Consider the following 14,884-nt stretch of genomic DNA (forward strand, 5'->3'; position numbering starts at 1 on the left):
TGGGTTTTCAGTCAGTGATGTTCCCTAAGTTGTCCCGCCCCACTCAAGGGGGTGGGCTCCGAGGAAACTGTTTTTGTTTTTTTTTTCAGGCTTTTGTTTTCTGGCGATTTTTTATGTTTGTTCACTTTTTATTTCTCTCACCTTGACCGCTTTTGATGTTTTTTTTTGTAATTTTTGAGGAAAACAAACTGCACCCTGACCTCTCTCTCAGAGAGAAGCCTCAGTCTGGATGCAGAGCCCAAATAAGTTCCCCCTTGGCTGCTGGCAGAGCAGGTTCTGAGTCGCGGTCCCTGGGGACGCAGGATCTTTTACCTGTACCCAAAGCCATGGCAGTGGCGGCTGTCTGAGCAGCTCCAGACCGCCAGAGAGGTTCCAAGCAGCAATCACACCCCCGGGGCTGAGGGTGCCTGGTCTTTCTGGGTCTAAGAGCACCCGGCTTGCGCGCACGTCTTTCAGGGGAGGCTGTGGGTCGCTGCGCGGTCTCAGGCTCTGAGAACAGGCCACAAGTCCAAAAGCACCAGACTGGGCCTTCGCATACCTCTCTGTGGGGAGAGTTTGGTGCATGCGTCTTAGGCTCTGAAACAATGATCAAAGGGCGCCGGCTGGGCCTTTGTACCTCTCTCAGGGGAGGATGAGGGGCATGTGCATCTTAGGCTCTATAACAGGACTCTGTTGGGGAGCCTCTGGCATGGCTCCCATACCCTCACAGGAGCCAGACCCCACGCCATGCTGGTGGCTTAGGGACCAAGACCTGGTTTCTCCGCCGTACTCTCTCTGGCTCAGTGCCAGGGGAGGCTGTCCTGGGACCAGGGACTTAGCCCCTGTCCCTAGCTGCCCCAATTCCCAGTCCCCCCCCCCCCCCCCCGCCACCCTGCTCCGTGATCTTTTGCTTTTTTGGAGTGCTTTCAACCAGTCTCCAAGTTAATGCTGGTCCCCAGACGCAGGGCACTCTCGCTCATATTGGGGGTATTACTTTCCAACCGGTCACCTCTGGTGGCTCCCTCCCCCTTTGTTTATCTTCCAATATCAGTCTGCCATTCCCACTCTGCTTTACCTGCCCACTGGCGTCTTCTGCCCCTGTAGAGATCCAGACATGTATAATTCTGATCTCAGGCTGATTTCATGGGTGATTGGAGTTCTTTGGTAGGTAATCAGCTCACTTTAGGATACAGGTTGAAAAGGCGCCTCCTCCTACTTCCCCGCCATCTTGTCCCCCAAGAATACACATTCTTTTCAAGTGATAATGGAGTGGTCTCCAGATTAGATCACGTTAGTACACAAAACAGGCCTCGACAAATATAAAAAGACTGAAGTCATCCCATGTACCTTTTCTAACCACAACACTATGAAACTAGAAGTGAAACACTGGGAAAAAAGACTAAAATGACAACAAATACATGGAGGTTAAACAACATTCTACTGAACAAGGAATGGGTCAAGCAGAAAATCAAAGAAGAATTTTTAAAAATACATCAATATCAAAAGCTTCTGCATTGCTAAGGAAACAGTCAACAAAACAAAGAGGCAATCCACTGAATGGGAGAAGATATTTGCAAATGACAGTACAGACAAAGGCTGATATCCAGGATCTATAAAGAACTCCTCAAAATCAACACACACAAAACATATAATCATGTCCAAAAAGGGCAGAAGACATGAACAGACACTTCTCCAAAGAAGACATACAAATGGCTAACAGGGTCATGAAAAATGTTCATCATCATTATCCATCACGGAGTTTAAAATCAAAACCACATTGAGATACCACCTTACACCTGTTAGAATGGCCAAAATTAACAATACAGGAAACAACATGTGTTGGAGAGGATGTGGAGAAAGGAGAACCCTCTTACACCGTTGGTGGAAATGCAAGTTGGTACAGCCACTTTGGAAAACAGTGTGGAGATTCCTTAAGAAATTAAAAATAGAACTTCCTTATGACTCTGCAATTGCACTACTGGGTATTTGTCCCAAAGATACGGATGTAGTAAAAAGAAGGGCCATCTGTACCCCAATGTTTATAGCAGCAATGGCCTTGGTCGCCAAACTGTGGAAAGAACCAACATGCCTGTCAACGGATGAATGGATAAGGAAGATGTGGTCCATATAACTATAGAGTATTATGCCTCCATCAGAAAGGATGAATACCCAACTTTTGCATCAACATGGATGGGGCTGGAAGAGATTATGCTGAGTGAAATAAATCAAGCAGAGAAAGTCAATTAGCATATGGTTTCACTTATTTGTGGAGCATAAGAAATAACACGGAGGACATGGGGAGGTGGAGAGGAGAAGTGAGCTGGGGGAAATTGGAGGGGGAGGTAAACCATGAGAGACTGTGGACTCTGAGAAATAATCTGAGGGTTTTGGAGGGGAGGGGGTTGGGAGGTTGGTTGAGCCTGGTGGTGGGTATTATGGAAGGCACATATTGCATGGAGCACTGGGTGTGGTGCATTGTTTAATGAACTCTGGAACACTGAAAAGAAATTAAAAAAAATTTTTTTTAGAAAATAAAGAATTAATGCCTAAACTTCTCAAACTACTCACAAAAATAGAAATGGAATGAAAACTTCCATATTAATTCTATGAGGCCAGCATTACCCTGACACCAAAACCAGATAAAGACTCCACTAAAAAAGAGAACAACAGGCCAATATCTCTGATGAAAGCAGATGAAAAGATTCTTAATAAAATACTAGCAAATTGAATCCAAGAATATATTTTAGAAAATCATTTCCCATGATTAAGTGAGATTAACTGGATTGCAAGAAATGGTGGTTCAATATTCTCAAACCAATGTGATACATCACATTAATAAAATAAAGGGTAAGAACCATATGGTCATTTTAATAAATGTAGAAAAGCATATGATAAAGTAAAAACATCCATTCATGATAAATCCATCAACAAAGGTTTATTTTTTATATTTATTTTTTTAAGTAGGCTCTACTCCCAGCACAGAGCTAAATGAAGGGCTTAAATTCATGATGGTGAGATAGAGATATGAGTCATGATCAAGAGTTGGATGCTTGACTAACTGAGCCTCTCAAGCACACCAAAAAAGTAGGTTTAGAGGGAATAAACCTCAACATAATAAAAGCCATATATGAATAACCCATAGCAAATGGTATCCTCGGTGGGAAAAAACTGAGAGCTTGTCCTCTAAGGTCAGAAACAAGAGAACTATGTCCACTCTTACCACTGTTATTTAACATAGCCCTGGAAGACCTTTCCAAAACTCTCAGACAACCAAAAGAAATAAAGGGTATCCAAATGTCAAGGAAGAAGTTAAACTTTGAATTTGCAGATGCCATGATACCCTATATAGAAAAACTGAATGACTCCTCCAAAAAACTGCTAGAACTGATAAACAAATTCATTAAAGTCTCAGGATACAAATGAATATACAGAAATCTGCTGCATTTCCATACTCTAAAAATGAAGCAGTAGAAAGAGAAATTGAGGAATCTATCTCATTTACAAGTTCATCTGTAACAATAAGATACCAGGGAATAAACCTAACCAAAGAGGTGAAAGACCTGTACTCTGAAAACTATAAAACACTGATGAAAGAAATTGAAGGTGACACAAAGAAACGGAAAGACACTCCATGCACAATAACAAATATTGTTAAAATGTCTACACTACCCAAAACAATCTACACATTCAGTGAAATCCCTATCAAAATATCAACAGCATTTTTCACAGAGCTAGAACAAGCAATCCTAAAATTTGTATGGAACCACCAAAGAAACTGAATACCAAAGCAACATTGAAATAGAAATCAAAATTGGCAGAGACTGGGTGTCTCAGTTAGTTGAGCATTTGAAAATTTTAAATTCAATTAGCCTAAATACAGTCATTGGTTTTTGATATAATGTTCAATGATTCATCAGTTCAGTATAACACCCATGCTCATCACATCATGTGACCTCCTTAATGCCCAACAACCAATTACCCTATCCCCATCCCCACCTTCCTTTCCACAACTCTTGATTTCAGTTTCAGCTCAGTTCATGATCTCAGGGTCACGAGATTGAGCCCTGTGTCTGACTCCATGATCAGCAGTGGTCTCCTTTGTATTCTCTGTCTCCCTCTGCCTCCACTCCCTCTCTTTAAAAATAAATAAATAAGTCTTTAAATTTTTAAAAAAAAATTAAAAAAGCAAAGCTGGAGTCCTCACAATTCCGGACATCAAGTTCTATTACAATGCTGTAGTGACCAAAACAGTATGGTACTAGCACAAAAATAGACATATAGATCAATAGAACAGAATAGAAATCCCACAAATGAACCCACAACTATATGGTCAATTTTTAAAATTATTTTTATTAACATATAATGTATTATTTGCCCCAGGGGACAGGTCTGTGAATCATCAGGCTTACACACTTCACAGCACTCACCATATCACATACCCTACCCAATGTCCATAACACAACCACCCTCTCCATACCCCCACTCCCCCCAGCAACCCTCAGTTTGTTTTATGAGATTAAGAGTCTCTTACAGTTTGTCTTTGACAAAGCAGAAAGGATATCCAAAGGGTTAAAGAGACATTCTCTTCACCAAATGGTGTTGGGCAAACAGGACAGCAACATGCTGAAGAATGAACTGGACCACCTTCTTACACCATACCCACAAACAAATTCACAATGGATTAAAGACCTACATTTGAGGCAGGAAACCACCTAAATCCTAGAGGAGAATACAGGCAGTGACCTCTTTGACATTGGGTGTAGCAACATCTTTCTAGATATATCTCCTGAGGCAAGGGGGAAAAAAAAGCAAAAATGAACTATTGGGACTTCATCAAGATAAAAACTTCAACACAGTGATGAAAGCAATTTAAAAAAATCTAAAAGGCAACCTTCAGAATGGGAGAAGATATTTGCAAATGATATATCTAATAGAAGGTTATATCCAAAATATATAAGGAACTTACAAAACTCCACACCCAGAAACCAAATATTCCAATTTAAAAATGGGCAGAATACATGAACAAAGATGAGATCAGGTCCATTCAGGGTGGTATGACTGTAGACATTATCATATATGTTTCAGTCATATGTGAAACATAAGGAATAGCATGGAGGACATTGGGGGAAGGAAGGGAAAACTGAAGGGGGAAATCAGAGGAGGAGATGAACCATGAGAGACTATGGACTCTGGGAAACAATCTGAGGGTTTCAGAGGGGAGGGTAGTGGGGGAATGGCTTAGCCCAGTGATGGATATTAAGGAGGGCACACGGTGCAATGAGCACTGGGTGTTATATGAAAATAATGAATCATGGAACACGACATCAAAAACTAATAAAGTACTGTATGGAGACTAACATAACTTTAAAAATTTGAACAGAAAAATAATGCAATAATTATTTTAAAAAGAATACATGAACAGATTTTTTTCCAAAGAAAACATACAGATAGCTAACAGATACATGAAACTATGCTCAACATCACTGATCATCAGGGAAATGCATATCAAAACTACAATGAGATATTACCTCAAACCTGTCAGAATGGCTAAAATCAACAGTGCCAAGAAACAACAGGTGTTGTTGAGGATTTGGAGAAAGAGGAACCCTCCTGCGCTGCTGCTGGGAATGCAAACTGGTGCAATCACTGTGGAAAACCATATGGAGGTTCCTCAAAAAGTTAAAAAGGAAAAAAAAAAAAAGAAAAGAAAAAACTACCCTATGACTCAGCAATTGCACTATTAGGTATTTACTCAAAGGATACAAAAATATTACATCAAAGGGATACATGCTCCTCGATATTTGTAGCAGCATTATCTCCAACAGCTAAATTTTGGAAATAGCACAAGTGTCCAATGGACTGATGGAGGGATAAAGAGGATTATAGACACACACACACACACACACACACACACACACAAGGGAATATTATTCAGCCATAAAACTGAATGAAATATTACCATTTGCAATGACATTGATGGAAGTAGATATTATTTTACTAAGCAAAATAAGTCAGAAAAATATACCATATGATTTCACTCATATGTGGAATTTAAGTAATAAATGAAATGATCAAAGGAGAAAAAGAGAGAGAGGGAGAGAGAAACAAACAAAGAAACCGACTCCTTTTCTTATTTTATTCATTTATTAAACAAATATGTATTAAGCATATAGTCTGCCTTAGTCACATATATCTGTTAATGGACAGCAGTTTACACAGATGTTAACAATTCAGGGAGAAGACTACTAACCGAGAAAAAAATAAGAAAGCATCACAGGTGTTGGTAGAACTAGAGGATGTGATGGGAATACATTGCTGTAACTTTTTTTTTCTTGTTCAAAACCAATTTAATAGCAATGGAAAATAAAGCCATCTGTGGGAACTTGTAGAGAAGTAATTCTCTGCCAGATGAGCAATATACAAAAAACACCAAATGAACCCCAGCACACCACGCTCACAGAAGAGTAACAACAGCAACTTAAATGAACTATCCAAGGACATCAGACCTCAGAGAGTATCTTGCTTACATGTCATTCAGATGAGCATTCTGGTTACATTGCGATGTGAGCAGAGTCCCTCATGATGGCTCTGTACACAGCGGTGCTGACTGAAGGCAAGTCACTCAACAGGGAAGAAAGTTCGCTTAGTGGAGGGGTCAGCAATATGAGTTTGGGGCCAAAGAGTTAAGGTTTACATCTGGGTTCTGTCACTTATTAGCTGTGTGACATCAGGCACGTCACTGTTTGTCACTGTCCTAATGCATAAAAATGGGATAATACATGTCTGTGCTCTTCTTTCAAAACCCAGCTAACAGCATTGGTTTCCTGTTCTTTCTTTTTTGTTGTTGTTGTTTCATAGCTTAATCTCTTATTATTTTTTTTCAGCGTTCCAAGATTTGTTGTTTATGTACCACACTCAGTGCTCCATGCAATACATGCCCTCCTTAATACTCTTAACTATAGAGAACAAGTTAATGGTTACCAGAATGGAGATGGGATGGTGATGGGGATTAAGGAGTGCACTTGTGATGAGCACCAGGTTTGTATGGTAGTGTTGAAGCACTGTATTATATAACTGAATCTAATACTGCACTGTATGTTAACTAACTGGAAATTAAATAAAAACTTTAAAGTAAATATATTAAAAGAGCATACAATCTAGTTGTTCCACTACCAGGCATTTACTGAAAGAAAACAAAGACACAAATTTAAAATGATATATACAGCCCTACATTTATTGTAGCATTCACCCAATGTCCACCAATAGATTAATGCATAAACAAAATGTGGTACATATATACAATGGAATATGGTGCAGCCATAAAGAAAAGAGTGGAATCTTGTCATTTGTTACAAGGATGAATTTAGACAGTATTATGCTAAGTAAAATAAGCCAAACAATGAATAAAAATACCATATGATTTCACTAATATGTGGACTCTTAAAAACAAAACAAATGAACAAACAAACAAAAAGACAGACCCTTTTTTTTTTTTTTTCTAATTTATTTTTTTATTTTCAGCATAACAGTATTCATTATTTTTCACCACACCCAGTGCTCCATGCAATCCGTGCCCTTTATAATACCCACCACCTAGTACCCCAACCTCCCACCCCCCACCCCTTCAAAACCCTCAGATTGTTTTTCAGAGTCCATAGTCTCTCATGGTTCACCTCCCCTTCCAATTTCCCCCAACTCCCTTCTCCTCTCTAACTCCCCATGTCCTCCATGCTATTTGTTATGCTCCACAAATAAGTGAAACCATATGATAATTGACTCTCTCTGCTTGACTTATTTCACTCAGCATAATAATCTCTTCCAGTCCCGTCCATGTTGCTACAAAAGTTGGGTATTTGTCCTTTCTTTTTTTTTTTTTTTTTTTTTTTTATAAACATATATTTTTATCCCCAGGGGTACAGGTCTGACCCTTTTATTGCTTGTTTTTTTTTTGTTTTGTTTTTATTTAATTTCTTTTCAGTGTAACCGAATTTATTGTTTATGCACCACACCCAGTGCTCCATGCAATACGTGCCCTCCATTATACTCACCAACAGGCTTCCCCACCCTCCCATTCCCCGCCCCTTCAAAACCCTCAGACTGTTTTTCAGAGTCCATAGTCTGTCATGATTAATCTCCCCCTCCAATTTCCCTCAACTCCCTTCTCCTCTCCATCTCAGCAGAGAGAGTCAATTATCATATGGTTTCGCTTATTTGTGGAGCATAATAAATAACACGGAGGACATGGGGAGATGGAGAGGAGAAGACCGACCCTTTAACCAAAGAACCAAATGGTGGTTGCCAGAGGCAATGTGGGTGGGATGATAGGTGAAATAAGTAAAGGGTATTAAGAGGTACAAACTTCCAGTTATAAAATATATAAGTCATGGAGATAAAAAATACAGCATAAGGAATACAGTCAAGAATATTTTAATAATATTGTATGGTACAGATGGTAACTATATTTATCATATTGAGCACCAAATAATTTATAGAATTGTTGCACCACTATGTCAAGCACCTGAAATGAATATAACATTCTATGTCATCTATGCTTTAATAATAAATTAAAATAAATAAATAACTTCTGGTGACTTTCAGATTCTGGAATACCAATAAACAGAAATAATGCATATGGAAAGTTCTACATGCCGTATTGGTGTATGATCAAATGGCAAAAAATTGCAGATTAATATGTAGAGTATGATATCATTTATTGAAATATAGTATTAATGATGATATACTGAGCCACAGATTAAAATGCTTAATAACATAGTTCAACTGCCCTAGAATTGAGAAGAAAAGGAGAAGATAGTGAGAAGAGAAGAAGAAAAACTAAAAATGGATAAGGAAGGAGTAATAATAAAGGGAAGACAGAGAAATTTTTAAAATCTAACTGCATATTATGAAGGGAGCAGAGTTCTTAAAGAGTATGAGTTCCAACTATTCTAAAATCTGTATGGAACCAGAAAGACCCTGAATAACCAAAGGAATCTTGTAAAACGAAACAATAGCAGGAGGCATCATTATTCTGGACTTCAAGCTGTATTACAAAGACAGGATGGTATGGGCACAAAACTGGACTCATAGATCAATGGAGCAGAATAGAGAAACCAGAAATGGACCCTCAACTCTATGGTCAACTAATGTTTGATAAACCAAGAAGGAATATCCAGTGGGAAAAAAGATAGTCTCTTCAACAAATGGTGTTGGAAGAATTGGACAGCCACACACAGAAGAATGAAACTGGACCACTTTCTATACCACATACAAAAATAAATTTTAAAAGGATGAGAGACCTAAATGTAAGACAGGAATCCATCAAAATCCTAGGGAAGAACACAGGCAGCAACCTCTTTGACCTCAGCAGCTGCAAATTCTTGCTAGACACATCTCCAGAGGCAAGGAAAACAAAAGCAAAAATGAGCTATTGGGACTTCATCAGGATAAAAAACTTTTGCACAGTGAAGGAAACAGTCAATAAAACTAAAAGACAAACTAGGTTTGAGTTTTAGAAATTTGGGGGTAGAGTCTTTTGGGTTTTTCACATAGAGTATCATGTCATTTGCAAAGAGTGAGTGTTTGACTTCTTCTTTGCCAATTCAGATGCCTTTTGTTTCTTTTTGTGGTCTGATTGCAACGCTAGGACTTCAAGTAATATTTTGAACCACAGTAGTGATGTGGACATCCCTGCCATGTTCCTGACCTTAGGAGAAATGCTCTCAGTTTTTCCCCATTGAGAATAGTATTTGCTGTGTGCTTTTTGTGGCTGGTTTTTATGATATTCAGATATGTTCCCTCTATCCCTACACTGTGAAGAGTTTCAATCAACAAAGGATAAAGAGGGCACATATTGCATAGAGCACTGGCTGTTATACATAAACATTCTCTTGGAAAACTACATAAAAATCTAATGATGTATTGTATGGTGACTAACATAACACAATAAAAAATAACAATGAAAAAAATTGTACCACAAAAATTGAAAAAATAAAGAAATGAGGCTGTACTTTGTCAAATGCTTTTTTTTTTCATCTATTGAGATGATCATGTGGTTCTTGTAGTTTCTTTTATTTATGCAATGTATGACATTGACTGATTTTCAGATGTTGAACCACCCTTGCATCCCAAGAATGTATCTCACCTGCTTGTGGAGAATAATTCTTTTAATGTACTGTTGGATCCTATTGGCTATTATTTTGGTGAGAATTTTTGCATCCATGTGTGTCAGGGATATTAGTCTATAATTCTCCTTTTTGGTGGGGTCGGAGCTCACACAGGAATTCACCAAAGTGTCAGGATATAAAATCAATGCACAGAAATCAGTTGTACTTCCATACACTAACAGTAAGACAGAAGAAGAGAAATTAAGGAGTCAATCCCGTTTATAATCCCCCCTCAAACCATAAGATACCTAGGAATAAACCTAACCAAAGAGACAAAAATTCTGTACTCTGAAAACTATAGAACCCTCATGAAAGAAATTGAGGAAGAGACAAAGAAATGGAAAAACTTTCCATGCTCATGAAAAAAGCAAATATTGTGAAAAAGTCTATACTACCTAGAGCAACCTACAATTTAATGCAATCCCTATCAAAATACCATTAATTTTTTCAAACAAATCAAGCAAATAATCTAAAATTTATATGGAACCAGAAAAGACCCGAAATAGCCAGAGGAATGTTGAAAAATAAAACCAAAGCTGGCGGCATCACAACTCCAGACTTCAAGCTCTATTACAAAGCTGTCTTCATCAAGACAGTATGGTACTGGTCCAAAAACAGACACATAGATCAATGGAACAGAATAGAGAGCCCAGACATGAACCCTCAACTCTATGGTCAACTAATCTTCAACAAAGCAGGAAAGAATGTCCAATGGAAAAACAACAGTCTCTTCAACAAATGGTGTTGGGAAAATTGGACAGCCACAAGCAGAAGAATGAAACTGGAACATTTCCTTACACCATATACAAAAATAAACTCAAGGGGCACCCACCAGTGTCTCATTCGGTTAAGTGTCTGCCTTTGGCTCAGGACATGATCTAAGAGTCCTGGGATGGAGCTCTGTGTTGGGCTCTCTGCTCAGTGGGGAACCTGCTTCTTCTTCCTCTGGTTCTCCTCCTGCTTGTGCTCTTGCTCTTGCGCGCGCTCTCTCTCTCTCAAATAAATAAATAAATAAAATCTAAAAAAACAAAACCTCAAAATAGATAAAAGACCTAAATGCGAGACAGGAATCCACCAAAATCCTAAAGGAGAATGCAGGCAGCAACCTTTGACCCTGGCTGCAGCAACTTCATCCTAGAAATGTCTCCAAAGGATAGGGAAACAAAGGCAAAAGTGAACTCTTGGGACTTCATCAGATAAGATGCTTTTGTACAGCAAAGGAAATAGGTGGCAAAACCAAAAGATGACTGACAGAATGGGAGAAGATATTTGCAAATGATATATTAGATAAAGGGCTACTATTCAAAATCTAAAACAAAGTTATCAAACCCAACACCCAAAGAACAAATAATCTGATCAAGAAATGGACAGAAGGGGGGCGCCTGGGTGGCTCAGTGGTTTAGGCCTCTGCCTTCGGCTCGGGTCATGATCTCAGGGTCCTGGGATCGAGGCCCACATCGGGCTCTCTGCTCAGCGGGGAGCCTGCTTCGCCCTCTCTCTCTGTCTGCCTTCTGCCTACTTGTGATCTCTCTGTGTCTATCAAAAAAATAAATAAATAAAAATCTTAAAAAAAAAAAGAAATGGGCAGAAGACATGAATTTCTGCAAAGAAGACATCCAAATGGCCAACAGACACATGAAAAATTGCTCCACATCACTTGCCATCTGGGAAATACAAATCAAAGCCACAGTGAGATACCACCTCACACTGGTCAGAATGGCTAAAACAACTCAGAAAACAGCAGATGTTGGCAAGGATGCTGAGAAAGGAGAATTCTCTTACACTCTTGGTGAGAATGCAAACTGGTGCAGCCACTCTGGAAAACAGTATGGGAGTTCCTCAAAGAGTTAAAAATAGAACTACCCTATGACCCAACAATTGCACTACTAGGTATTTATCCAAAGGATACAAACATAGTGATTTGAAGATGAACAGGCCTTCCAATGTTTACAGCAGCAATATCCACAATAGCCAAAATAAGGAAAGAGCTCAGATGTCCATTGACAAACGAATGGGTAAAGAAGAGGTGAGATACACTCACACACACACACACACAATGGAATATTACTCAGAAAAAAAATGAAATCAAAAAGACTGAAATCTTGCCATATGCAATGACACAGTTGGAACTAGAGTGTATTATGCTAAGCAAAATAAGTCAGAGAAAAACAAATACCATATGATTTCACTGATATGTGGAATTTAAGAAACAAAATAGATGAATGCAAGAGAAAGAAAGGAAAAATATTGGACATTCTTTCCTGCTTTGTCGAAGATTAGTTGACTGTAGAGTTGAGGGTCTATTTCTGGGCTCTCTATTCTGTTCCATTGATCTATGTGTCTGTTTTTTTGCCAGTACCATGCTGTCTTGATGATGACAGCTTTGTAATAGAGCTTAAGTCCGGAATTGTGATGCCACCAAGGTTGGCTTTCTTTTTCAATATCCCTTTGGCTATTCGAGGTCTTTTCTGGTTTCATATAAATTTTAGAATTATTTGTTCCATTTCTTTGAAAAAGATGGATGGTACTTTGATAGGAATTGCATTAAATGTGTAGATTGCTTTAGGTAGCATAGACATTTTCACAATATTTATTCTTCCAATCCAGGAGCATGGAACATTTTTCCATTTCTTTGTGTCTTCCTCAATTTCTTTCATGAGTACTTTATAGTTTTCTTCAATAAATGGTGCTGGGAAAATTGGACAGCCACATGCAGAAAAATGAAATTGGACCATTTCCTTACACCACACATAAATATAGACTCAAAATGGATGAAGGACCTCAATGTGCAAAAGGAATCCATCAAAATCCTTGAGGAGAACACAGGCAGCAACCTCTTCGACCTCAGCCACAGTAACATCTTCCTAGGAAAAACGCCAAAGGCAAGGGAAGCAAGGGCAAAAATGAACTATTGGGATTTCATCGAGATCAAAAGCTTTTGCACAGCAAAGGAAACAGTTAACAAAATCAAAAGACAACTGACAGAATGGGAGAAGATATTTGCAAACGACATATCAGATAAAGGACTAGTGTCCAGAATCTATAAAGAACTTAGCAAACTCAACACCCAAAGAACAAATAATCCAATCAAGAAATGGGCAGAGGACATGAACAGACATTTCTGCAAAGAAGACATCCAGATGGCCAACAGACACATGAAAAAGTGCTCCATATCACTCGGCATCAGGGAAATACAAATCAAAACCACAATGAGATAGCACCTCACACCAGTCAGAATGGCCAAAATCAACAAGTCAGGAAATGACAGATGCTGGCGAGGATGCGGAGAAAGGGGAACCCTCCTATACTGTTGGTGGGAATGCAAGCTGGTGCAGCCACTCTGGAAAACAGCATGGAGGTTCCTCAAAATGTTGAAAATAGAACTGCCCTATGACCCAGCAATTGCACTATTGGGTATTTACCCTAAAGATACAAACGTAGTGATCCAATGGGGCACGTGCACCCGAATGTTTATAGCAGCAATGTCCACAATAGCCAAACTATGGAAAGAACCTAGATGTCCATCAACAGATGAATGGATCAAGAAGATGTGGTATATATACACAATGGAATACTATGCAGCCATCAAAAGAAATGAAATCTTGCCATTTGCGACAACATGGATGGAACTAGAGCGTATCGTGCTTAGTGAAATAAGTCAAGCAGAGAAAGACAACTATCATATGATCTCCCTGATATGAGGAAGTGGTGATGCAACATGGGGGCTTAAGTGGGTAGGAGAAGAATAAATGAAACAAGATGGGATTGGGAGGGAGACAAACCATAAATGACTCTTAATCTCACAAAACAAGCTGAGGGTTGCTGGGGGAAGGGGGTTTGGGAGAAGGGGGTGGGATTATGGACATTGGGGAGGGTATGTGCTTTGGTGAGTGCTGTGAAGTGTGTAAACCTGGTGATTCACACACCTGTACCCCTGGGGATAAAAATATATGTTTATAAAAAATAAAATATTTAAAAAAAATAAATTAAAAAAAAAAGATAGGAAAAATAAAATTTTAAAAAGAGAGGGGAAAAACAACAGAGGGAGGCAAACCATAAGAGACTCTTAACTCTAGGAAACAAACTGACGGTTGTTGGAGGGAAGGTAGGTGGGGAATTGGGTAATTGGGTGATGAGCGTTACGGAGGGCACTTGTAATAAGCGGTGTTATATGCAACTGATGTTATATGCAGGTGTTATATGCAACTGATGAATCACTAAATTCTACCCTGAAGCTAATAATGCCCTCTATGTTAGTTAAATTGAATTTAAATTTTAAAAAAAATCTTTTGGGCGCCTGGGTGGCTCAATGGGTCAAACCTCTGCCTTCGGCTCAGGTCATGATTTCAGGGTCCTGGGATCGAGTCCCCACATTGGGCTCTCTGCTCAGCAGAGAGCCTGCTTCCTCCTCTCTTTCTCTCTCTGCCTGCCTCTCTGCCTGCTTGTGATCTCTCTCTGTCAAATAAATAAAATCTTTTTTAAAAAATCTATTTAAAAAACATCTTTTAAAAGAGTGTGAGTTCTAGAGTATAACTTCACCAGACTGCTTGGGTTCACAGTAGGTCTCTGTACTTACTAGCTGGGTAATTATCAGTTACTTACTTCACATCCCTGAGCCTCAGTTTCTTCATCTGTAACATGGGTATAATAGCACCTATCTCCTAACGTCCTTATTGGGGTGGGCGAAATTAATCTCTGTAAAATACTTAGTGAGAGGTCTGGTGCACAGTAATCACTCAGTC

The sequence above is a fragment of the Mustela nivalis genome (assembly GCF_964662115.1).
Source record: "Mustela nivalis genome assembly, chromosome: X".
NCBI classification, from domain to species: domain Eukaryota; kingdom Metazoa; phylum Chordata; class Mammalia; order Carnivora; family Mustelidae; genus Mustela; species Mustela nivalis.